Source organism: Canis lupus, chromosome 32 (assembly GCF_048164855.1).
Source record: "Canis lupus baileyi chromosome 32, mCanLup2.hap1, whole genome shotgun sequence".
NCBI lineage: Eukaryota > Metazoa > Chordata > Mammalia > Carnivora > Canidae > Canis > Canis lupus.
This window is the reverse complement of record NC_132869.1, coordinates 35,402,631-35,429,280: the sequence shown is the minus strand read 5'-3', so window position 1 is coordinate 35,429,280 and position 26,650 is coordinate 35,402,631. Positions and strand designations below refer to the sequence as shown.

The window sequence follows — 26,650 nt, the reverse complement described above, 5'->3', positions numbered from 1 at the left end:
AATTTCTTACAGCAACGAAAGTTAGCAAGCATGCAACAAGATTGTTATGAACTGAACTATATCCCCCACAATTCATACGTTGAAGTCCTAACCCCTACTGTTTCTATATAGGGTCGGTCTTTAAAGAGTTGGATGAGGTCATAAAGTGTGGGACCTTCACCCAACAGAACTGGCGTCCTTATAAGAAGAGGGAGAGATGTCAAGGACGCACATGAACAAGCCATATGAGGACACGGTGAGAATGTATAGTCTGCAAGTCAAGGAGAGGTGCCTCAGGAGAAATCAAACTGCCAAATCTTGATCTTGAACTTCTAGGCTCCAGAACTTTGCAATGATAAATTTCCGTTGTTTAAGCCACCCAGAATGTAGTATTTTGTTATGGCAGCCCTAGCAAACTAATACAGTATAGATATGGATATATGTGTGGATAGAACACATTTTGTTTTTCCATTATCAGTTGGTGGCATTTGGGTTGTTTCCATTTTGAGGCTATTATGAAGGATGCTGCTATGAACATTTATGTACAAGTTTTTGAGTGAACATATGTTTCCATTTCTCTTGAATATATTTTGAAATGTAATGCTGGGTCATATGGTAACTCTGTGTTTCAACAAATTAAATGTTTAAAAGTATAAAGGAATCCATAAAGATAAGCAGAAACTCATATAACAAAAAAATAAAGTACATAGGACAATCAAAGTCAAAGGATAGTTCTGGGTTTACATTAATAAAACGTAAAAACCCATAGGAAAGCCGATAAAAGAAAGAAGGCATTAATCGCCAATATTAGGAATGAGAAAAGGATAAAGCTACAGATCCTACAAACATTATAAAAATAAGATGATGAACAAGCTCTGTCTTCAAATACATCGAAAATCCAAGTTTGAGAAAGATGCTAAAAAACTACAACTTACAAAAACCCACAAAGAAGGAATAGAAAATCTAAATGGTGCTATGTCTATTAAACAAATGGAATTCATAATTTAAATCTTCCAACAAAGAAAACTCTAGTCCCAGATGGCTTCACTGGAAAATTCTAATAAATATTTAAGAAAGAAAAATATCATGATTGCACATACTCTTTCAGAAAATAGAAGAGAGGAAACATACCCAAACTCAAATTATGAGGCCAGCATAACTTGTCACTAAAACCTACCACAGATATTAGAAGAAAGAGAATGTGTCAGTCTTGCTAATGAACACAAACACAAAGTCCTGAACAAAATAACAGCAAATTGATTTCAACAATATATAAAAAAGAAAATACATCCTGAAAGTTTATGTTATTCTAAGAATGCAGGGTTGGTATAAATTCAAAATTAATCATTAAAACTTATGAACAGAATAAAGAAGAAGAAACATATAATCATATGAGAGATTTTTCTTTTCTTTTTTTTTTCTTAAGGTTTTACTTATTTATTTATAAGAGACACACAGAGAGAGGCAGAGACACAGGCAGAGGGAGAAGCAGGCTCCCTGAGGGGAGCCTGATGTGGGGCTCGATCCCAGGATCCCCAGATCACACATCCTGAGCTAAAGGCAGACGCTCAATCACTGAGCCATCCAGACATCCCCATATGATAGATTTTTCAGTTTAAAAATTAATTTGATTAAATTCAAAATTAAATCTAAAAAATTTTAAAACTAATATAATTTAACCTCCATTGATGGTCATCCACCACCATGTAGACTCTTATGTACATCTCTTAATTTAATCCAATTTCCCTCTCTTTCTAACTTCCCCATTCTTCCACTGTGACCTGAACCTCAGGTCTGCCCTCAGCAGTATGCCCTAAATCCTTAATTTCTTTTCCAAACATTCATTTTCCCTTCTTGCTTTCACTGAAATCTGGCTCTGCCTGAGAACATCACTCTTCTTACAGCCCTTTCATGCAGTATACCACATAGATCACAAGCCCAGGGGTAGACTAGGGGTCCTCCTTGCTCTCCTTTCACTTTGACTTTTCTAGATTATCTCTCCTTTTCTCTACAAAATCACTATTCCCTTGAAGTTTGTGTCCTTAGACTTTAACAGTCCCTATTCTTGTTGAAGCCTTCTACCAGCTGACTGGTTACTGTCAATCGCTCATTGAAGATTTTATTTTTTAAGATTTATTTATTTATTTATTTATTTGAGAGAGAGAGAGGAGAAGGAGGAGCAGAGGAAGAGAATCTCAAGCAGACTCTTTGTTGCGCATGAAGCCCCACGAGGGATTTGATCTCATGACCCCCAGATCACGATCTGAGCCAAAACCAAGAGTTGGGAGCTTACTGACTGAGCCACCCAGGCACCCCTCACTAAAGATTTTAGAGCTTGGTTTCAGCCTCTCCCTTCACCACTAATATCTCAATATTCTTTGTGATTTCAACCAACAACCATCAAAGACTATAGAACACCCTAGCTTCTCAGGTTCTGTATTGGTTGTCTATTATAAGAGCTACATTGTACTATGAGTTTACATGTGCCAGGTTCTAAACTGTTCTAAATGCTTCACAGGTATCAGCTCATTTGATCTTCACAATAAGCACAATTATTATTTCCCTTTCGCAGATGAGGAAACAAATCATAGAGAATTAAAAACTTTGCCTCAGGGTCATGCAGTTAAGTAAGTGAGGTGTCTGGGATTTGAACACAAGACTCAGGCAGCCAGGCCTTATCTACAAGATACTATCAAATGTAGATCAACAAGTTGGGGGCATGTTTATGGGGTCAGAATCAGAGACAATAAGCTATATGTTTAACAGTAGGAGCTGGGTAAATAAACTGTGATAGAATCTTATGTAGCCATTAAAGTGATGATATAGATCTATATTTATAATACTGAAAGCCATTCATGATGTGATTTTTAAAAAAGCAAGCTGGAAAATATGTAATAAATTCGCACATGAATGTTTATACCAGCCTTATTCACAACTGCCAAAAACAAGAAGCAACCAAGATGTCCTTCCAAAGGTGAATGGATAAACAAACTGTGGTACAGTCATACAATGGAATATTATTCAGCATTAAAAAGAAATGAACTATTAATACATGAAAAGACACGGAGGAACCTTAAAAGCATACTATTTAGTGAAAGAAGCCAGCCTGATGTAAGAAAGCACGGCTACTTATTGTATGACTAACTGTGACATTTTGGAAAAGGTAAAACTAGAAAGACAGTAAAAAGATCAGTGGTTGCACCAGGTCCCAGGGGGAGGGAGGGATGACCAGGTGGAGCCCAGGGGATTTTTAGGGCAGTGAAACTATTTTGTATGATGCTGTAATGGGGGACACATGACATTATGCTTTTTTAAAAAGATTTATTTATTTATGTGAAAGAGAGAGACAGAGAGCACCAGTGCCAAGCAGCAGGAGGGGCAGAGGAAAAGAATCTCCAACAGCCTCCCTGCTGAGCACACAGCCAACTGTGGGGGTGTGGGGCTCGGAATCCATCTCTCAACCCCAAGATAATGACCTGAGCTGAAATCAAGAGTCTGGAGCCTAACCCACTGAGCCACCTGGGGGGGCCCAGTGACATTATGCATTTATCAACACTGAACTTTATAGCACAAAGAAGAAAGCTTAATTAAGCTATGGGCTTTATTAATAGTAGTGTATCAATACTGATCCATCAATTGTGATGAATGTACCACCCTAATGCAAGCTGATAATAGGGATAATGTGAGGATGATGAGGATAATGATAATAGGGAAAACTGTGAGGATGGGGATGATAGGTATATGGGGGGATAGCAGGTACATGGGGACAGGAGGTACATGGGAACTTTCCACTATCTCAATTTTCTGTGAACCTAAAACTGCTCTAGAAACTAAAGTCTGGGGCAGCCTGGGTGGCTCAGCGGGTTAGTGCCACCTTGGACCCAGAGCCTGATTCTGGAGACACGGGATCAAGTCCCTGCATGAGGCCTGCTTCTCCCTCTGCCTGTGTCTCTGCCCCCCTCTCTCTCTCTCTGTGTCTCTCATGCGTAGATCAATAAAATCTTTAAAAACAAATAAAAATAAAAACTAAAGTCTTAATTTAAAAACGACAGTATGGGGTACTGGGTGGCTCAGTTGGGCGTCTGCCTTCAGCCCAGGGCCTGATCCCAAGGTCATGGGATCGAGTCCCACATTGGCGTCCCTGCATGGAGCCTGCATCTCCCTCCGCCTCTCTCTGTGTGTCTCTCATGAATAAATAAAATCTTTTAAAAAATTTAAAAACGGTATAATTGCACGAGCCCTTTCCTGCTAATATGCACGTGCGTGTGCTGCGCGTGGGGAGGTCTGGAGGGACACAATCCGAATCAACAGCAGTTGTCTCGGGGTGGTAGGATGCACGGAGATCCTTTCCCTAGTTCTCCTCGTCCTGTTTTCTTAACAAAAGGCTGCATTCGTTTCTTATAAAGGCTGAAGTGAGGCCCTGGGGCCGCCGGGCCGGAGCCCAGCGGCCGAGCCCCGGCGCCCGTCTGCCCCGCCCCCCGCGGCCCGCGGCCTCCTGCGAGGCGGGTCGGGAGGTTAGTGGGGGGGGCGGGGGGCGGCGAATTCCTCCGGTGCAATCGCGTCCGCACGCGGGCCGGGCGCGGAGGCCGGGGAGGGGGCTCTGCGGGGTCCCGCCCGGCCCTGGGGGGCTGGAATGTTCCGCGGCGCAGCCTACTTTGTTCTGGGGCTGCAGGAGGGTGCAGCGGGGGCAGGACTCCAGGGCCCCTGGGACTTGGAGCACAGCCAGCTTTCCGTTCCCAGGGTGCCTCTGCACCCCCCCTCCCACCCCCGGGGGTGGGGTGGGGAGTGGAGGCAGAGGAACTGTCTAGTTCCCAGGCTGGGCAGCTGCAGGGGGCCCCCAACAGAACCCCTGGATTCTAGGCCCTGCCACCCACTAGCCAGCCTCATGCTTTGGGATGCGGTCTCAGTCTCTCTGGGCCTTGCTTTTCCTAATCTACAGATTGCAGATGATCAGTAATAATAACATTAATGCCACATAGTTATTGCCCGGCACTATTGGAAAGGGCTCTGCAAGTGCTCAGGCCTCATAACTACCCTTTGAGATAGGTACTGTTGATAGAATAACATAATTATCCTATTAATAGAGTAGGAAGGACATGGGAACATGTACGGGCCCTTTGAACAGCTCAGATGCTCTGGCCCAGCCTCCTTCCAGATAGTGAAATGTGCACCATTATTATTTTCACTGTGGAAATGAGGAAAGAGAAGCTCGGGGAGGGTAAGTAACTTGCCCAAGGGCACGCAGCTTCTAAGTGGCCAGAAGCAAACAGAGGCAGGAAGGAAGTCAGGCAAGAAGCCTCCACTCTTAACCTCTACACGCCCTGCCTCCTCGCTGCCAGTCTCAGGAGTCCCTAAAATCTTATTTATTTGGACATCCTGCAATCCATGCAATAGTCTGGAGGAAGTATTACTAGTAATAATTACATGTAAGTAATGATAATTATCACCAACCGAGGGCTGTGATTCTCATAACACTCTATGAGGTAAGTGCCATTATGATTAATCTCATTTTAGGAATGAAAGAATTGAGGCCCTGGAAGGTCACTCTGGTTCTAGGAGATGGAACTCATTCATCCTGAAGCCAGAGCTCAACAAAAGCTTAGCTCTTAGCTACTTTCTAAGTATTTAATAGGGAGACAGACTTCTACAGACTCTGAACATAGAGGTGAGCTTGGAAGGACAGTGCTTTGCTTCCTTCTGCAAATATTGTGAGAGGCAACTTTGCCTGGTAATCCGAGGAGCTTTGGAGAGTGTAATGAGTCTCTGAGGACACCTAACACCAGCTAAAGAGCGGTTCCTCTCCCCTGGGTGCGCTGCCTCCAGGGCCCAGCTGCCTAGTGCCTGGAACCACCTCTACCCAGAATCTCCACAGCAGGATAGGTCAGTAATGTGACTTAACGGCTTCAATTCAATGTGTTTGAAGTTTGCTCTTGAATATTTTAAACCACATAATTCACAGCGTGTTTGATAAATAACATTTCATATTTGTTCCTGGGGGATCAACACGTGAGCTTCTACTTTCTTATTTTTTGAGCTATGTTATTTATTAGCAACAACTATGTTTTCTCATTAAAGGAAACAGAAAATTCCATGCTTGACTATGTTCCTGCCATAATCTGCATCCTTGGTTTTCGCTTTATTAGGATGAATTTTCAAAATTTGTTTAAGGGGCGCCTGGATGACTTAGTTGATTAAGGTCCAACTGTTGCTTCCAGCTCAGGTCATGATCTCAGGGTGGTGAGATCCAGCCCTGTGTCAGGCTCCTTGCTGGGCATGGAGCCTGCTTAAGATTCTCTCCCCCTCCTCCCTTACCCCCCCCCCTTGCATATGCTCTTTCTCTCTCAAAAAAGAAATTTTGTGTGTGTGTGTGTGTGTGTGTGTGTGTGTTTGTTTAAGTGGCCTGAGAAAAAGAAGAAGAAGAGTTTGAGCCTTGTTCCTGGGAGGTGAATGAAATCTGCTGGGCTTCTTTTGTAGTCACCCGAGCTCTCTGGAGAATTAGGGGAATGCACTGCTATGGATGACACCAAACTCACACTTCCTCTCTGCCTGAATTTCCCCAGGCTTGGCTGTACTGTGGACTGGCGTCACATCCGACTCAGGAGAAGTGGGAGGGACCACTTGAGAAAAAGTAGTGAACATATCGTTTTTCTTATTGAGGAAACTCTAAAAATATGCACAAAGTAGCATGTCTTATGTGATTTGAATCAGAAATCTTATTATATTGCATGTGTGTGATGATCTTGGCGTCTGTTAAAATGGTGGTAAAAAGTGCATTCTGATTGGCTTGATTCTAGAAAAATACATCAGAATGAGTTCTGCATAACTCTCTGCAAGCAATCACTGCAGGATCCTTACAAGCTGCGTGGGAGAGAGGGACTGCTGAATGGAAGGATGAGTGGTGGGTGATAGATGAAAATCCATCTACGGATGAGTGTGAATGGCTGGAGAGCTGCTTGGATGGACAGGTGAGAGGATGGCAGGTGAGTGTATTTGCTGAGCTCCAAAGGTCCTTGGTCCACCACAGCACTGATCACATGATTTCAGAGGTATTTCCTCGTGAGGAGATTTGGAGCTCCTTAAAGGCAAGAAAATAATTCTCTCCTTTCTTGCTTCCTGGGCCCCACTCCCAGAATATGGCACATTCGTGGAGGTAGTAGTTAGGATGTAAACCTGGCTGCTACTACATGCAGCATCCCTTCTGCATAAAGAGCGCCACAAAGTCCACAGTGCAGACCCTAGAAGGAAGGGAAAAACAGGAAGGGGCAGGCACACATGTCCTCTTCAAAGGCAGGACCTGGTATGGTAGTTGTATCTATCACCCTGGCTCTCATCACACAGGCCAGAACTTAGTCATATAGCTACATTTTGGTGAAAGGATACCTAGAAATTTTGTCTTATTTACGGTTGCCTTGTGTCCATTTATTTAGTTTTATTTTATTTATTTATTTATTTTTAATTTTTTTTAAATTTTTATTTATTTATGATAGTCCCAGAGAGAGAGAGAGGCGCAGAGACACAGGCAGAGGGAGAAGCAGGCTCCATGCACCGGGAGCCCGATGTGGGATTCGATCCCGGATCTCCAGGATCGCGCCCTGGGCCAAAGGCAGGCGCCAAACCGCTGCGCCACCCAGGGATCCCTATTTTATTTATTTTTTTAAGCAGGTCCCACACCCAGCAGGGAGGCACCACCAGGCTTGAACTTAGGACTCTGAGTTCAAGACCTGAGCTGAGATTAAGAGTTGAAAGCTTAACCAACTGGGACGCCTGGATGGCCGGCGGCTCAGCGGTTAAGCGTCTCCTTCAGCTCAGGGCATGATCCCAGGGTCCTGGGATGGAGTCCCTCATCGGGCTCCCGCAGGGAGTCTGCTTCTCCCCCTGCCTATGTCTTTGCCTCTCTCTGTGTGTCTGTCATGAATAAATAAATAAAATATTAAAAAAAAAAAAAAGCAAGCAAGTGAGTAAGCTTAACCGACTGAGCCACCCAGGGCCCCATCTTCTGTCCATTTAAAAACCAGAGGTTTTAAAAATAGCAGAAACGGATATTGGAAAGCAATTAGTCTCCCTCTGCCACCTAAGTGAGCAACACATTCTTATTTGTGAAATGAATAAAAAGACATAAATGAATCTAACTGACATTGCAAGTCTATTCTAAGAAGAGAAAGCATGTGGAATCACATAGTTAAGTGAAAAAAGCCAAGTAGGATTGGCAGATATAGAATGCAATTATTGCTGTCCTTCTTTCCCGAGAGACATTTTGTTGAGAGCGATAGTGGGCCCAGATTAGATATTCTGCTTCCCAGACTCTCTCCAAGTGGCCATGTGACGCCATGTGGCCAATGAGATATAAATGGAAGACAGCTGGGAGACCTGAGAACGTTTTGCTTTAATATAGGCATACTCTTCCCTCGTTCTTCTGTTTGGTTTCTGAAGTGCAGATATGAGAGTGTAGCAGCCAACTCGCGAGACAATGAGCAAGAAAGCAAAAGTCACACACTAAGCATGAGGGAGAAAAAAGAGAGGTGTGACCAGACATTGACACTGTCATAACAACATGCTGACTCTGTGGTGACCATGCTATGGGACCATGCCTGCCATCCTCCAAACACCTTGTTCATCAGAAATGGAAACTCCTACCTGGTTAAGACAAGATAGTGGCCTTTCTGTTGTATGCAACCTAACCAATACACACACTCACACGCACATACACCTTGAAAATTCACTGATTATGTTGAATATTTCCAGAGGGATACCCAAGAAACCATAGTCATAGCTGCTTCTCCTGGAGGACAGGGGGACAAGAAACTTACTTTTCATTTATAAGCTTCTAATTTTTTTAAGATTTTATTTATTTATTTGACATAGAGAGAGAAAGCACAAGCAGGGGGAGTGGTAGGCAGAGGGAGAGGAAGAAGCTCCCCGTTGAGCAAGGAGACCGATGACTCAATGACTGATGACTCAATGACTCAATGATGGCTCCATGACTCAGAGCTTGATACCAGGATCCTGGGATCACAACCTGAACCTAAGGCAGATGCTTAACCGACTGAGCCACCTAGGCACCCCTAGGCTTCTAATTTTGAATGTTGAATTGTTGGCAATTATATATTCAACCAAAAAGTGTTGAAATAACAGCTTACAATGAGGAAAGTCAAAAGACACTGTTCATTCATGAATTTTATGGCTCAAGAAATATGATGCCCAGCAGTTATGATTGTATCACCTTGCTACATCGTCATCAGTGGCACAGTTGTCCCAGGACATTAATGACTAAGGGTGGTTCAAGAACTGAATTTTGAAAGCTATTTATCTGTTAAAAATAAATTAGCATATGTACGCCACACGTCAATAAAAGTGGGGCTTGCGGGGTAGGGGGGGTTGGGGGGGCTTCTTTTGGCGTGTTTTATTTAAATCAGAGAGACCTAATTATCTTGGAGTTTAATCATAGCTCTAATATTGCATCTCTTAAAATAGGTGGAGAATATACCGTTTTTGTCTTATCATTCACTGTATTTCTTTGATTGGAATATTGTCTAATCTGAAATTAATTGTGAAAACTCAGAGTGCATTCAAATATAATCAAGCATTCTCAGTCCCTTGAATTACAATGTGCTTTCTTGAGAAATGAAAACAGGGCTGATACAGAGACTACCAAAATTGAACATGACCCACAGTCTATCTTATCGCAGCCTCAACTAGTGGAGATTACCCCCTGCCAGTGGCACCAAAGAGCTGTGGGGATTATGAATGATCTCAGTACCTGGGAGTCATGATTCTTAGACTTACTTTCATTTTCTTCTTAATTTTACCTATAGATAAATTCTTAATAGGGAATGAGGTAGGGGAGATGAATCAAATCCAAAGACTACATCCAACTCTAGCAGGTGCAAGAAAGAGCATGGCCTTATTATCATTTCTATTAGGAGTCACATGGCAGTGATGATGACCAAGTCAAAACCAAACTAATGATGCAAAGGCAACATGTTGTATTCATAGTCACATAGATATATGTGATTCAATTCTGTGATAATTTTCAACAGTAGAAGATTAACTCACCGTTTATTCTGCAACAACACACACTTGTTCCTTTCCTAATATCATCTACACTATAAAGACATGGGAAAAAATAAAATTTATTAGAAGATGTACTTTAAATTAAATACAGCTTCGTATTTTTTTTTAAGATTTTATTTATTGATTCATGAGAGACAGAGAGAGAGGCAGAGACATAGGCAGAGGAGAAGCAGGCTCCTTGCAAGGAGCCCGATGTGGGACTCAATCCCAGGACCTAGGATCACGGCCTGAGCTGCAGGCAAATGCTTTTTATAAAATGCTTTTATAAATATCATGCCAAAGAATGTATGGGGGGTTATTTATTTTACTTCTCTACAGAATGTTTAATGTTCCTTAATAAAAGGTTATGTCCATGAGATTGTGCCTTGTATGTGAATGTCGTTTGCTATGTATGTCATGGGGGTAAAAAAAGGTTGAGAAACAGAAGAAAAATCCCACGTTATTGAGAAATTCTAATAAAACTAATCATAAGATCAGCTGTAATTCAAAAGGATCACTGAAGAAGATCAAAACTGGACTTCTGGGTGTCAGTAGGTGTGATAAATTACATGTTTATTTTGTGCCAAGTCCAAGATCCTTACCATGCTCCCCCTAAGTAAAAAAAAAAAAAAAGGAGGGGGGAGATTCTGTATCATCTCGTTTGGAGGTGACTTGCTAAGGGACAGATATAAAGCAATATATTTTTTAGAAGAACACTGATATTTTGTTAGGCTATAAATAGACTTGATAATAAAGATGTGTGGGTCTTTTTGAAATAAAAAATATATTTTTAAAAGCTTAAACTCTAGTAGAATTAAAAAATCGTATATCTGTCTTCCAAATCACAGCAAAAGAAAAGCAAACAAAACCCAGCCAGCATAAGAAAAGACAGGAAAAAAGTAATTAGAATGATAAACAAGTATGACTCATAAGCAAGAGTACCAAAACCAAAATACATAATCTAAACAATACATGTAAATGAGTTAAATCTTCCAGTAGAAGACAAAGACTCACATTGTGTTAAAAAAAAAAAAATCAACCATATGCCTCTTATAAGAGACACATCCAAAACAAAATGATGCAAAAAGAGGATCAAAAGGACACACAACACAAACATTTAACACTAACTTAATGTTAATATGAAAAGTAACTGTAGTACTTACTTTTCAGTGTTGGGGATGGTGGTGGTTGGTGGTGGTAAACAATTTTTAGTAGGATGCCAGATTCAGTATGGACCTGCCTATATTAACAAAATATTCATACTAATCCTCTCACTCCTTCCAGACTACCCTCCTCTCCTCTATGTGCCCAGGAACCCATTGTGTGTGTTGTGTGTGCATGCTGGTAGAGGGGTTGAGTAGGAGGGTGCTGCTAACTTTTATCTTTTTCGCCACAACCAGAACTTGGATACATAACTTTGGGGCCAGAGAGTGCCATAAAGGCTAATGCAGACTCTTCCAGTATAGACTGGTGGGCCCCCAGGACACCAGATCAAAAGCTATTGTCATAGTCATTTAGAATGGAGATAAGGGGTGCCTGGGTGGGTCAATCAGTTAAGCACTTGACTCTTGAGTTTGGCTCTGGTCAGATCTAAGGATCCTGGAATCAAGCCCTATACTGGGCTCCCTGCTCAGTGGGGAGTCTGCTCCAGGATTCTCCCCCTCTCTGTCTGCTCCTTGCCCCTCTTATACTCTTTCTAAAATAAATAAGTAAACATCTTTTTTTAAAAAAGGAAGAAGAATGAAGACCATGGAAGGATGGGGTGGGAAGGGTGTTCTTCAAGGCAGAACAGTTCTTGATGTTATTCAGCCCCATTTTATCCCTGCTTTGATATATCTCACAAATACTAATGCAGAGTCTCACCTTCCCAAAGATGGGCTAACTTCCTCTATGCTATAGGCTCTTCCTCAAAGTCATGCAGCAACTCAGAGCAGCAAGGCAGGGCTGCTATCTTCAACATATGGTTTTCAAGATTGCTTCAGTTGTGATCATTTCTGATGAGCAAGAAGGCAAGGAGGATAAAGCACAGAAGCACATATCTTTAAGAATATGAAATTGGAAATTGTAGTCACTTCTACTCACATCACATTGAGGTGAAAATTTTTCCACATGGTCATAAGTAGGTGGAGGTGGGGTTTGCAGGGAGCTGGGAAATGTAGTTTCTAGGTAAGTAGCCCAGGGCCCAGGAAGAAGGAAATAACAGTTTAGTAGCAACCATCAGGATGCCAGAATTATCATCAATAATCTATGCAAGACCACTCACTTGTTTTCATTCATTCATTCATTCACTCACTCACTCTTTTTTATGATCATTCCACATACCCTCCTATATACCTTGACAATCACTCTACTGTGTCTAAAGCACATGCTTTGTTTATTTTTCTGACAAATATGTATTTCTGACAAATATTGTTTCAATCTGCCTTTTGTTTTAAAAAGGTGAATTCATGTTTTGAAATCTCCCAAAGCGTATTCTGTTTTTTTTAGTTTTACTTACCAATAAAGCCTCCGTGCATCATCAATGGAATACCAATAAAAAAATATGACAATTGCATAACTATGATGCAATGGACTGCAAACAGAGGCATGTGAGGGTGATGCCACTGTTCATGACTCAGAATAAAGAAGAATTCTTTAGACTATAAATAAATATATATATTTGTTTTGTACACATGTATTTTCCTTTGAGTCAATCTCATTGCAGGAAAAATTTTTTAAAGATTTTATTTTGTTTGTTTATTTGACAGAAATAGAGGGATGCCTGGGTGGCTCAGTAGTTGAGCGTCTGCCTTTGGCTCAGGGCATGATCCTGGAGACCGGGGATCGAGCCCCACATCTGGCTTCCTGCATGAAGCCTGCATCTCCTCTGCCTAAGTCTCTGCCTCTCTCTCTATGTGTCTCTCATGAATAATAAATAAAATCTTAGAAAGAGAGAGAGAGCACAAAAGCAGAGGGAGTAGCAGGCACAGGGAGAGGGAGAAGCAGGCTCCCTGCTCAGCAGGGAGCCCAAATGGAGCTTGATTCCAGGATCCTGGGATCTCAATTTGAGCCAAAGGCACTTAATGGACTGAGACACTCAGGTGCCCTATTGAAGTAAAATTTACATTCAATAATAATCAACTGATCTTTGTCAAAGGAGAAAAGGCAATTCAATGGAAAAAGAATAGTCTTCAATAAATAGTACTGGAATTGCTAGATGTGCATAAACAAACAAACCAATCAACCAGGAATCTAGACACAGACTTTCTACCTTTCACAAAAATTAACTCAGGGGTGCCTGGGTGGCTCAGTCAGTTAAGCATCTGACATCAACTCAGGTCATGATCTCAGGGTCCTGGGATCAGCCCCGCATTAGGCTCTGCACTCAGTGAGGTGTCTGCTTCTTCCTCTCTCTCTGTACCTTCCCCTTCTTGAGCTTTCTGTCTCTCTCTCAAATAAAGAAATGAAGTCTTTAAAAAATTGTTTTTAATTAACTAAAGATTGATCATAAACCTAAATGCAAAGTACAAAACTATAAAACTTCTAGAGGGAGACAGGAGAATGTCTAGATAACTTTGGGTTTAGCAATAATTTTTTAGATACAACACCAAAAACATGATTGATTGAATGATTGATTTTTAAAGATTAATTAATTAATTAATTTTATAATAAATTTATTTTTATTGGTGTTCAATTTACCAACATACAGAATAACACCCAGTGCTCATCCCATCAAGTGCCCCCCTCAGTGCCCGTCACCCATTCACCCCCACCCCCCGCCCTCCTCCCCTTCCACCACCCCTATTTGAGAGAGAGCAAGAGAGCACACATGTGCATACACAGGAGTTGGGGGAGGGGCAGATGGAAAGAATCTTCAAGTAGAGTCCCTGGTGACCACAGAGCCAGCCAGGCACGGAGCTTGATCCTATGATCCATGAGATGACAACCTGAGCTGAAACCACAAGTCAGTCACTTAACTGACTGAGCCACCCAGGTGCCCCTAAAAACACGATTTATTAAAGAAAAAATTGACTGGTTGAACTTTATTATAATTAAAAACTTTGCACAGATACTGTTACATACATACATAGAATGAGAAAGTCACAGACTGAGAGAATATATGTACAAAACACATATCTAATAAAGGACTTATCTCCAAAATACACAAAGAACTCCTAAAACTGCATAGTAAAAAAACAAACAACCCAATTTAAAAATGGGCAAAACATCTGAACAGACACTTCACTAAAAAGATAAACAGATGGCAAATAAGCATACAAAAAGATGCTCAATATCATTTGTCATTAAAGAGTTGCAGGTTAAAACAATGAGATATGTTCATAAGTATATATTTAATTTTGTAAGAAATTCCAAAGTGATGAGCCATTTTACTTTCTCACCAACAATGTATAAGAGTTCCAGTTGCTTTGCCTTAACAACTAGTAGTTGGTTTTGTCAGATTTTTTTATTTGAGCCATTTTGTGATGTAGCAGCATGTCATTGTGGTTTTCACTTGCAATTCCTAATGACTAATCATACTGAGAATCTTTTTTTTATGTGCTTATGTGCCATTCATAGATATTATTTGAAATAAATAAAATCTTAAAAAAAAAAAAAAAGATCTTGGGCAGCCCGGGTGGCTCAACAGTTTAGCACCACCTTTAGCCCAGGTTGTGATCCTGGAGACCCGGGATCGAGTCCCATATTGGGCTCCCTGCTTGGAGCCTGCTTCTCCCTCTGCCTGTGTCTCTGCCTCTCTGTCTCTGTCTCTGTGTCTCTCATGAATAAATAAATAAAATCTTAAAAAAGATAAAAGATCTTATTTGATGAAATGTTTAAATCTTTCATTCATTATTAAAGTGTATTGTATGTTTTATTTATTATGGAGTTGTGAGATTTCTTTAGACATTCTGGGTATAGGTCATATCAGTTAGGGTCCAATCAGGAAAACTATTTTTTTTTTTCAATCAGGAAAACTATTAACAGGAGATTGAAATAATGGAGAATTGGCTTGTAAGAGTCAAAGAGAGCTCTAACGAATACAGGAATAGCAAATGCCCCACTACTGGCAGGGCTAAGATCTAGTTGTCTGAAAAGAACCTCCAGACCTGTTGGAAAGAGCACAGCACAGCTCACTGGATGGTGAAAGAGACACTGAGGTGGCTCACCAGAGGACATCTACTTTTTGTGATATTGTCCACAGGGAGGTGCCGAACCCTGGAACTTGATGCAAAGTCACCTGAGGGGTGCTGGAGGAAGTGGCTCACAGTCAGGTTCACTTAGCAGTGGCACACCACTTTGAGAAGGTGTTGAGAGAAGCTTCTAGCAGCTGGGCACTGCTGGTTGCCCTATGCTATCAGAACTGGGAGCTAGAGAAGCTGCCCTTTACAGGAGCCCAGTGCAAGGAAGCCTGCACTCTGCAGGAAACAGGAAGGGAAATCTCCTTCCTCCGTCAGTGTCCCTCCAGCATCCCCTACTGGCACAACATCATTCCAAATGTCACAGGTGAAATCTCTGCATAGCCCACCTCCAGGATCACGGAGCAGGCGAAGAAGGGTGGACTTGGAAATGTGAAGCAATAAACTGTTGACTCGCCCAAAATCCTTTATCATATATGTGTTTCTCCAGGCCATGGCTTGCCTTTTCATTTCTTAACAGTGTCTTTTGAGAAGCAGATGTTTTTCATTTTAATGATGCTCAATTTGTCAGTTTTTTCTTTTGCCATTCATGCTCTTTTCAGCCTAAGAGATCCTTGCGTTATCCCCAAATCAAAGACTTTCTCCTATGTTTTCTTCTAGAAGTTGAACAGTCTGAGCTCCTAGATTTAGGTTTATGATACATTTCAAGTATTGTGTATATGTATTTAAATTTTACCTAAAAACATTTTTTAAAATTTTATTTTTCCTTTGAATAGTTTTAGGCTTACAGCAAAATTAAGGGGAAGATACAGAGATTCCCCATACTCCTCTTTCCCCCTCACATACGTAGCATTTCCCATTTAAAACATCTCCTACCAGAGGGTATATTTGTTACAAATGCTGAACCAACACTGACACATCATAATCACCTAAAATCCATAGTTTACACTAGGGCTCACTGTTGGTGTTGTACATTCTGTGGGTTTGGACAAATGCATAATGACATAGGTTCATATTATTTTCATTGCCCTAAACATCCCCTGTGCTCTGCTTATTCATCCCTCCCCCACTCCATATGCATTTTAGAAAATTGATAAAAAGCATATACACAGTAAATTACAAAAATATGTGCATGTACTGTAATTTATTTGAATGGTTTAGAGTTATCTCCTTTGTCAACTCAGCACTGTTTTTAAGGTCTATTCATATTGCTACTTATGCATCCAATCCCTTGCTTCTCTAACTGCAGCATAGTATTGTTACCAGGTGTACCTTCTATACTTTACCCATCTACTCCTCTGCAGGTGGACAGCTATGATTGCCCACTATCAGAACTGACACAGCAAGTAAACACTTTGTTTTTTTAAGATTTATTTATTTATTTATTCATGAGAGACACACAGAGAGAGAGAGAGGCAGAGACACAGGCAGAGGGAGAAGCAGGCTCCATGCAGGGAGCCCGACATGGGACTCGAACCCTGGTCTCCAGGATCAGGCCCTGGGCCAAAAGCAGCGCCAAACCACTTAGCCACGCGGGCTGCCCTAGCAGTAAACATTCTAATGCATATTGCCTGATGGACCTGTAGGATCATTTGTTTGGTCTATCCACCAGGACGTGATTTGCTGGGCCCTAGGCTCTGCACGTGTCTGAGTTGCCGGTGTTGTGCCAGACTGCTCTCCAGAAAGGTTGACTGTTCTGCATCCCCAGTGGCAGCAGGTGTAGGAGCCTGAATCTCCATACACCTGCCAACACTAGGCATTTTCCAGCTTTCTAAGTATTGCCAGTCTAGTAGATGTAAGGTGACACTGCACTGCTGTCTTCAGTTGAAATTCTCTGATCACCAATGATTTTAATTCTTGATAATTCCCTTCATATGCCTATTTGGGTTACCACTTTTATAAATTGCCTGTTGGTAAACTTTACCCATTTTTCTATAGGACCTGTTAACTTTTTGCTTACTTCAGATTTAATCTGCACTTCCTTTTCTAGTTTCCTAAAATGGAAGCTAAGATCATTGATTTTAGATCTTCTCTAATACATGCATCAGTGCTATAAATTTCTCTCTAAGCCCTGCTTTTGCTGCATCATACAATTTTTGATCAGTTGTCTTTTCATTTTTACATAGTTACTTTAAAACTTCTCTTGAGGCTTCTTCTTTGACCCAGGTGTCATTTGTAAGTGTGTTGTTTAATGTCCAAGTATCTTGGGACTTCCCAGCTATCTCTGTTATGATTTCTAGTTTACTTCTGCTGTGGTCTGAGAGCAGACATTGGATGATTTCTACTTTTTAAGTTTGTCAGGATGTGTTTTATGGCCCAGAATGGTCTATGTTGGTGAGTATTCCATGTGAGCTTGAAAAGAATATGTATTCTGGCCTGGGATGCAGTAGTTTATAGATACCAATTCTATCCACTTGATTGATGGTGCAGCATTCCAGTGTCCTTACTGATTTTCTGCCTGTTGATCTGTCCATTTCTGGTAGAAGGATGTTGAAGTCTGTAGCTAGGAGAGTGGATTCATCTATTTCTTCTTGCAGTTCCATCGGTTTTTCCCCATATATATTGACACTCTATTGTTAGGCACATACGTATTAAGGATTGCTCTGTCTTCCTGGAGAATTGACCTTTCTATCATCATATACAGCCTGGCTTTGTCCCCCAAAACCTTTCTTGCTCTGTAGTCTTACCTGGTTGAAATGAATATAGCTACTCCAGCTTTCTCTTGATTAGTCTTTTTCCATCCCCTTACTTTTGATCTATATGTGTCTTTTTATTTACAGTGGAGTTTTCCATAGACAACATAACTGGGTCACATTTTTTTTTATCCACTCTGATAATCTCTGTCTTCTATTTGGTGTATTTAGACCATTGACATTTAAAACAATTATGATATACTATAATTGGGTTAATATCTACCATATGTGTTATTGTTTTCTATGTTATGTTTCTATTGTTTCTTATGTTATCCTTGCCTTTGTTCCTATATTTGTCATGTACTCTTTTTCTGCCTTTTGTGGTTTTAACCAAGCAATTTATAGAATTCTACTTTCTCCCCTTTCTCAGCATATCAGTTATACTTCTTTTCTTACTTTTTTTTACTGGTTTCCCTAGAGTTTGCAATAGACATCTACAACTAATCCAAGTTCACTTTCAAAAACACTACAGCTTCATGGGTACTGCAAGTACTTACTTAATAATAACCAACATTCCTAATTCCATCCTCCCATGCATCATGTCACTGCTGTCATTCATTTCACTTACACATAAACTAAAATCATTGAACACATTGCTGCTATTACTATTTTAAACAAACTGTTACATATTAGTTCAATTAAACATTTTTAAAAAGTGTTTATTTTGCTTTCACTTATTCCTTCTCTAACACTCTTCCTTTCTTTTTTTTTAAAAATTTTTACTTATTTATTCATGAGAGACACACACACAGAGAGAGAGAGAGAGAGAGAGAGAAGCAGAGACATAGGCAGAGGGAGAAGCAGGCTTCATGAAGGGAGCCCAATGTGGGACTCCATCCTGTGACTCCAGGATCACACCCTGGGCTGAAGGTGGCACTAAACTGCTGGGCCGCCAGAGCTGCCCACACTCTTCCTTTCTTTATGTGGATCTAATTTTTTGACCAAGATCATTTTCTTTCTCTCTGAAGAACTTCTTTTAAAATTTCTTGCAAGGGAGTTTTACTGGCAACAAATCACCTCTTTTTTTTTTTTTTTTGTCTGAGAAAGTATTTCTCCCTCACTTTTGAAGGATAATTTCCTAGGATACAGAATTCTAGGTTGGCAGGGTTTCTTTTTCTCTCAACACTTGAAATATTTCACTGCACTCACTTCTTACCTGCATGGTTTCTGAGAAGTTGAATGTAATTTTTTTAAAAAGTATTTATTCATGAGAGACACAGAGAGAAGCAGAGACATAGGCAGAGGGAGAAGCAGGCTCCCTATGGAAAACCCAAATCAGGACTCGATCCCAGGACCCTGGGATCACCACCTGAGCTACCGGCAGATACTCAACCTCTAAGCTACCCAGGCGCCCCTCCTCCAGTGTAATTCTTATCTTTGCTCCATTACAGATAAGATGTATTCCTCCTGGCTTCTTTTAAGGCTTTACCATTGATTTTTTTTTTTTCAATTTGAATATGTCTAGGTGTAGGGTTCTTTGTTGAGGGGGATTTATCCTGCTTGGTGTTCTCTGAGCTTCCTGGATCTGCGTTTTGGTGTCTGACATTAATGTTGGGAAATTTTCGGTCTTTACTGCTTCAAATATTTCGTTTGTATCTTTCTCTCCTTCTCTAGTGTTCCTATTATGTGCATGTTACACCTTTTGTAGTTCTCCACAGTCCTTGGATATCCCATTCCATTTTTGCGTCATTTTTCTCTTAGCTTTTCAGTTCTGGAAGTTTCTATTGATGCATTCAATAGAAACCGAAGTTTCTATTGACCTAATAATGTCCACTCTATTAATGAGATGGCATTCTTCATTTCTGCTACAATGATTTTTATCTCTACCATTTCCTTTTAATTCTTTCTTAGAATGTCCATCTCTCTGCTTACATGACCTTACTGTTCTTGAATGTTGTCTACTTCATCCATCCATTCCCTCACCATGTTCATTACAGTTATTCCAAAACCTAATCTGATCATTCCAACATCTCTGCTAGGTTTGAGTCTGGTTCTGGTGCTTGTTCTGTCTCTTCAAACTGTGTTTTTACCTCTGAGTACACATCGTAATTTTTTATTGAAAGCCAGATGTGATGTGCTGGATAAAGGTAACTGTGGTAAGTGGGCCAATTTTTTAAAGGATTTTATTTATTTATTCATGAGAGACACAGAGAGAAGCAGAGGGAGAAGCAGGCTCCCTGCAGGGAGCCCCATGGGAGACTCGACCCCAGGGCCCTGGGATCACAACCTGAGCCAAAGGCAGACGCTCAACCACTGAGCCACCCAAGTGCCCCTAAGTGGGCCTTTAGTGATGTGGTATAAAGTATATGTGGGGGAGAAGAAGCCTAGAGGCCTATGATGAGCTCTTAGTCTTGTTCGTGAACCTGTATCTTTGGAATGAACTTCACAAGTACTTCCCAGTCCCCCACCCCCACCCCAGTCAAGTGGACCAGAATGGCTAGAGCTGGCTGGAGGCTGGAGTTGGGTATTTCCTCTCTTCCAGGTTGGTTAAGGTATGATAAAACCATGGCGAGCAAAGCTCAGCTAAAAGTTTCTCCTGAGGGCTGGTGTTAAGAACAAAGTCCTCCAGCATATTTCAGAATGGTTACTTTTTCCCCTCCCTCTGCTAGAAGTGTGAATAGAGCTCTCTCTGATATTTGCTGTGAGAACCTGTAGAGCTTCTGGAGGTAAAACTCTAAGACTGGGCACCCCTGGGGTTCCTAAATCTCAGACTTGTGCACCCTGAGCCTTCAGAAATCCGACAAGCACAGTTCCAGTTTTCCCACCCAGCCCTGGTTCCAGGAAGGTTTCTGCTCTGGTAAGTTGTGAGCATCCATCTGTCTGTATCTCCAGTTTTTGGAGCAGTGGTTTGCCCTGTGTCCTCAATTCTCTGGCAGATCTAAGAACAGTTGTTTATTTTCAGTGTGTTCTATTTTTTACTTGTTAGGAGAGAGTGTAGACTTCCAAGCTCCTGACTTGCTGGACCGGAAACTCTCTTTTGCTTATTGGTTTGCATGAGTTACTTGTATATTCTATTTTGGGGAAGTATATTCTATGTATTAATTCCTCATCATCTTAATTAATTTATTTATTTTGAAGTGCCTTATCATATTTAGATTTACAAATATATCCACTTATTCTATCAAGTATTGTCCATGGTATCCTCTCTTGAACAGAAATCCTTAATCTTGACATGATCAAATGAATCCATTTTTTCCTTCTGGTTTGAACTTTTGAAGTTTTATAGAGTCTTTCTCCTGGGGCACCTGAGTGGTTCAGTGGTTGAGCATCTGCCTTCAACTCAGGTCGTGATCCCCGGGGTCTGGGATGGAGTCCCACGTCGGGCTCCCTGCAGGGAGCCTGCTTCTCCCTCTGCCAGTGTCTCTGCCTCTTTCTCTGTGTCTCATGAATTAAAAAAAAAAATCTTTTAAAAAAAAGAGCCTTTTCTCTCAACTCAGGTTCCAAGGATACTCTCCTATATTTTCTTCTATTAATTTCGAGTTTTATTTTTATAGTGAGGTTTTTTGTAATTTAGAGTGTATCTTCTTATTTGGTGTTAGGCAGGGATCTCATTTATTTTCTCCATGTAGTGAGCTGGTTTAATCTGTCCCTTCTTTATTGATTTGTGATGCCTCCCACACTTATACTCCATTTTCCATTCTGTTCCATGATCTATTGGTCTGTCTTTGTGCCGAACCAATGTCGTTGTTTTGCTTTGTTCAGTTCATAGACAGCTTTGTAGTGGGCTGCTCTTTGCTATTCTTTTGCAAGCTTGACTTAGTCCTGTTTGTCCCTATACATTTTAGAATGAGTTTGCCAAGTTCCGGGAAAACACACCTGGAATTTTTATTGGGATTTCATTGCACATGTAGATTAACTCATGAAGAACATCCGTATAATAGTAAGCCATTTTATCCAAGAGTGTGAGATTTGCCTACATTTATTCAGGTTAGTTTCTACATCCTTTATTAAAGTTTAAAGTTCTCTCTGTAGGTTTCTTGTATATTCTTAGACAAGTTCATGGTTAGAGATTTTACATGCTATTTTGATCCCCTTCTCCCAGAAGCTGGTTACTGCTGGTGAAGAGAAACGTTATGAATTTCTTTTTTTTTTTTTTAAGATTTATTTATTGGAGACAGAGAAAAAGGTGGCATGGAGGAACAGAGGGAGAGGGAAAAAAATCTCAAGCAGACTCCCCACAGAGCGCAGAGACCCACTGGGGGTTTGATTTTACAACCCCAAGACCATGACCTGAGCTGAAATCAGGAATCCGATGCTTGACTGATTGAGCCACCCAGGTGCCCCAAGGATTTCTTTTTTTAGGTTAATCTCTTATCTAGTGATTTACTGAATTCTTTTAATCAGTTTGACAGTCTGTCTGTTGATTCTCTTTGTTTTTCAAGGAAAATGAAAACATTATCTTTACATAACCATCATTTTTATCTCTTCTCATCCTTATATCTCTTATTCCTTCTCCCCTGATCCATTTGCCAGGAATGTCCATTACTATATATTCAACAGTAGCACTATAGTTGGATTCGGATTTCATTCCATATCTTTTTTTTTTTTTCATTCCATATCTTAAAGAAGATGCACTTCACGTCTTTTCATTAAGCGAATGTTTGCCTTAAGCTCTTGCCATATAACCTTCACCAGTTAAGGATGTCTCTCTTATATCCATAAAGTGATGAACTTTATCAGACATTTTCTCTTCATCAATGAATTGAGATAATGGTATTGTGTTTGTCCTTTATTCATGGGGTGATTCTGATGTGGAGGGAACTCGGAATTCCTGGCATAAATCCTACTTGATCAAAATGTATGTTTTAAATACATAATTGGATTAGTTAACTGATATTTCATTTGGGATTTTTATATGTACATCATAGGTGAAAGGAACCTATTCTTTTCTCTTATTGCTTTGTCTTTACTGATTTTAGAATACATATTGCACTGGTTTCATAAAATGATCTGGGCGGTATTTGGTCTTTTCCAACTTTCTGAGAAACTTACATAAGATAGGAATTAACTGTTCCTTGAGAGTTTGGTACAACTCCAGAAATTCATAAACGTTTATTACTCTGACCCCGCCAGCTTCATTGTTCTCGAGTTTACCACATATTTTGAAGAAGTTGGTTTAAATTAACGAATATGGGGATGCCTGGGTGGCTCAGTCAGTTAAGCATACAACTCTTGCTTTCAACTCAGGTCATGATCTCAGGGTCATGAGATCCAGTCCATGTCCGGCTCCATGCTCAGCATGCAGTCTGCTTCAGAGTCTCTATCTCCCTCTCCTTCTGCAACACCCCCCACACACACACGACTACTACTCTCATGTGCGCTCTCTCTCTCTCTCAAATAAATAAAATCTTTAAAACAATAAAATAAATTAACAAATACAAGTCTTACTTTCCCAGGTAGCTGCATATGGTAGAGAAAATACACACAGCCCTTAAGAATAGTGGCACCACATACTGGGTCACATGCCTCAACCTGACTTTCAAACCTGTTAGTCTCTGTAGGTAAAAGGGCTGCATCTTCTCAAGTCTCTTCCTCTTCAGCCTTCGTACCCTTGAACTCAGCCTCCTGTTTTATTGAGAAAAGGAAACCCCTAGGGCCTAGCTCCCTTGAATCTCATCTACCTGCTTATAGCGACTGCCTGTCCAGTCACACCTCTTTTCCCCAGCCTCAGAATATGAGGTGTCAGGGATGCCTGGGTGACTCAGTGGTTGAGCATCCACCTTCAGCTCAGGTTGTGATCCTGGGGTCCTGGGATTGAGTCCCACATCCAGCTCCCTGCACGGAGCCTGCTTCTCCCTCTGCCTATGTCTCTACCTCTCTCTCTGTATCTCTTATGAATAAATAAATAAAATCTTAAAAAAAATGAGATGTCCCTTCTGAGTCCAGGCGACCCCCATGAACGTGTCCCCAATCCCCCTCTCTTTCTCTCAGGGACCTCACTCCTTTAGACAATCCCTCCTCTCCTGAAATTCAAATTCTCTCTCCCTACAGGGCTTCTTCTCCTTGGTCCAACAACATAATCAAATCTCACCCATCCCCAAAAAATCCCTCCTTTGTGTGCTGTGGGACAGGCATTCTCACACGCTGCAGGTGGGAGTGTAAATTGGCAAGATCTTTCTGGGAAGCAATTTGGTAACCCGAATCAAAAGCCTGAAAAATATTTGCACCCTTTGTCCCAGTAATCCTGCCTCTAGAAATCCATCTAAGGAAGTAATCAGAAATGCTGACAAGGAGAGATGTTTAAAGATGTTAATCTCACTGTTATTTTAACAGCAAAAAACTGGAAACAATCTAAAGGTTCAACAACAGGGGATAGGTTCAACAAATTGTACTTAAATATAATGCAATTTTGTGCAATCACTAAAACTATAAGTTTTAAAGACTGGTTGACATGAGAAACTATCCATTAAAAATAAGTGAAAACAGCAGCATATGAACAATATGTACATAGTACGGTGCTGAATTTGTTATGTATAGAAACAGCTAACCCTTCTGGAATGTTAGCTATTGTATACATTCTCTCAATCTTCGCAACGTTCCTGAACAGTTAATACTGTTATCCATGTTTTATAGAGAAAGAAACCAACCAGAAAGAAAAACATCAATATCCATGGGGGGGGGGGAGTGTGACATTACTGATGAATGTTATTTTCTTCATTTCCTTCCGCATTTTCCAATACTTAAAAAAAAGGAGGTTTTCCTTTCTGTCAAACAGAAATACTGAATCATTCTTCTTTCTGCGTTCTTTCTGTGTTATATATGCTTTATGCGTATAGTAGTGAGTAATTTGAACGACACAGAGGAAATGAAAATCCTCCTCTCACTCCTGCTGTTTCAACCACCAGAGACTGGCCACTGAGGACAGTCTGGCTTTTGTATTTATATTTGCTGGAAAACGTGTATATGGGGGGCCTGGGTGGCTCAGGGGTTGAGCATCTGCCTTCAGCTCAGGTCAATTATCCCCGGGGTGGTGGGATCCAGTCCTGCATAGGGCTCCCTGCTCAGTGGGGATCCCTGCTTCTCCCTCTGCCTATGTCTCTGCCTCTCTCTATGTCTCTTATGAATAAACAAACAAAATCTTTTTTTTTTAAGTGTTTGTAGACATACATGCGGAGAAAAAGCAAATGTGATCACCCTACCGTGGCAATACAAGAGACTGCACAAGCTGACTGGCTGAAGGGCCTGCATTTTGGTCTCTACCCCGAGAGGGGCCCCTTTGGGCAGAAGGCTCACGTTTAATTTGGCCAAGTGCTGAACCGCCTCCCGACCCTCCAGCGCTGCCCTAAGGGCTGCAGGTTTGGGGCCTTGCCCAGGGAGTAGCCGTTCTTGCCTTGCCCACTTGAGAAGGGGACCCTGTGATGCTCCAAAGTGCTGATGGTTAGACGACCTCTTAGGGCTCCCCCCTTCTGACTCTCCTCCGTATTTCCCAGCTGCAGGCATTCTTCAGCTTGTCCCCAGTGGAGCCAAGGGGCCCGAGGGCCGCGAGAGGGGGAGGAGAGAGACCTCATCACCAGACAAGCGCTGGCGGCCTAGAGACCCCAGGCTGGCTTCCCAGCGCGCGCCAGCTCACTCAAGATCGGCTTCAGCGGCGCAGGACTCTAGGGTGCGGGGGCACCAAGGGGCGCCTGCAGGGCGGTGGGGGGAGCGGCAAAGCGGTAGGACAACCTGGGAAAGCCCTGGAGGGCTGAGAAGGCTGCGCAGCCTCCACTTCAAAGCGCCTTTCCGAGGCTCTTCCGGAGCTGGCGGGTGCAGAAGCCAGGGCCCTCCTCCGCGGAGCCACCGCCCTCTGGTGGCAGCGTACAGAGGTTACGGCTGCTCCCTCGGCCCCGCCTCCCCGCGCAAGGCTGGACGGCGGAGGTGCCACTCACGCATCCTGCAAGCAGGAGGCCGGTAGCGAGCTCCCACTGGAGACCTGAAACCTGCCAAAAGGGGAAGTCAGGCTCGGGTGATCCGGGGCTGGAACCTGAGGTTCTGGATAGCCCGCCCAACTGATGACGCTTCCAGCCACCTCTGCTAATTGTAAAAGCAAAAGGCACCAGACAATGAAGATTTTATTTCAAAATGTTTCTTTGGCGAGGATCGCCTCAAAGGAAAGGGATGGGGGCCTGGGGTTTTAGAAAGGCAGGTAAACGGGGGGGAGTCATCAGCAAGTCCTGGGGGGGGGTAGTAAGAAAGGATGGAGATGGGTTTTTCTGGGCAGAGCAAGGGGGTCCCCCGTGCAGTTAGCTGGTTGCCCAGAACTTAAAGGGGTTGGGCCTTTTCTTAACCATCGCTGCCTTCCGGGAGCCAGGATTCAGGTGAAGCTCCGCGTTGCTGTGACAGAGGGAGCATGCTGCAGAATGGCCCTTTGAGAGCTGGGGAAAGGGGGGTCCGGGTCACCCATGTGTGTTTTAGTGGCTGAGGCAAGATCCCAACTTGCAAGTGCCGAGACAGCAAGGTGACCCCAACCCGAAGTTTCACATCCCTCCAAGAGAAGAACCACAGAGTCACGGGGGAAGGGCTGAGCCCAGCCAGCAGCAGCAGTGATCTGATCCAGTCCCCGATTCTGGCTTTGCAGGCTGTGTCAGAGAAGTGGGGGATCACCTGGACTACCCCAGGAAGGAGGCGGGAGGGTTCTGAAGGCGCAGGGAAGACCCCAGTCAAGCCTCTGGAAGGGTCAGAACCCCGCAATTTCGAGACTGGGCTACCTGTCTGCTTCTCCAGGTATCTGAGTGCCTGTCTCTGACTCCTGGGCACCCACTCAGTTCCCTTTTCCCACCCAGCTTCTTTTTCCCGCCCACGACCTTTGCTCACCGAGGGCTTCAGCTGGTA

At 42.1% G+C, this 26,650-nt stretch overlaps 1 long non-coding RNA gene across 2 annotated transcripts in view; it reads left to right on the top strand.

The window, feature by feature from the left end:
- Positions 1-25,929, top strand: part of LOC140622801 (uncharacterized) — a 36,509-nt gene extending 10,580 nt beyond the window's left edge. Inside the window, exon 3 of one of the 2 annotated variants that reach the window (XR_012022464.1) lies at positions 25,270-25,929. This is a non-coding gene — a long non-coding RNA (uncharacterized lncRNA). Of the gene's footprint in view, positions 1-111; positions 1,295-25,269 lie in introns of those variants that run through there. The other variant, XR_012022465.1, reaches the window with a different exon arrangement.
- The last annotated feature ends 721 nt before the right edge of the window (positions 25,930-26,650 follow it).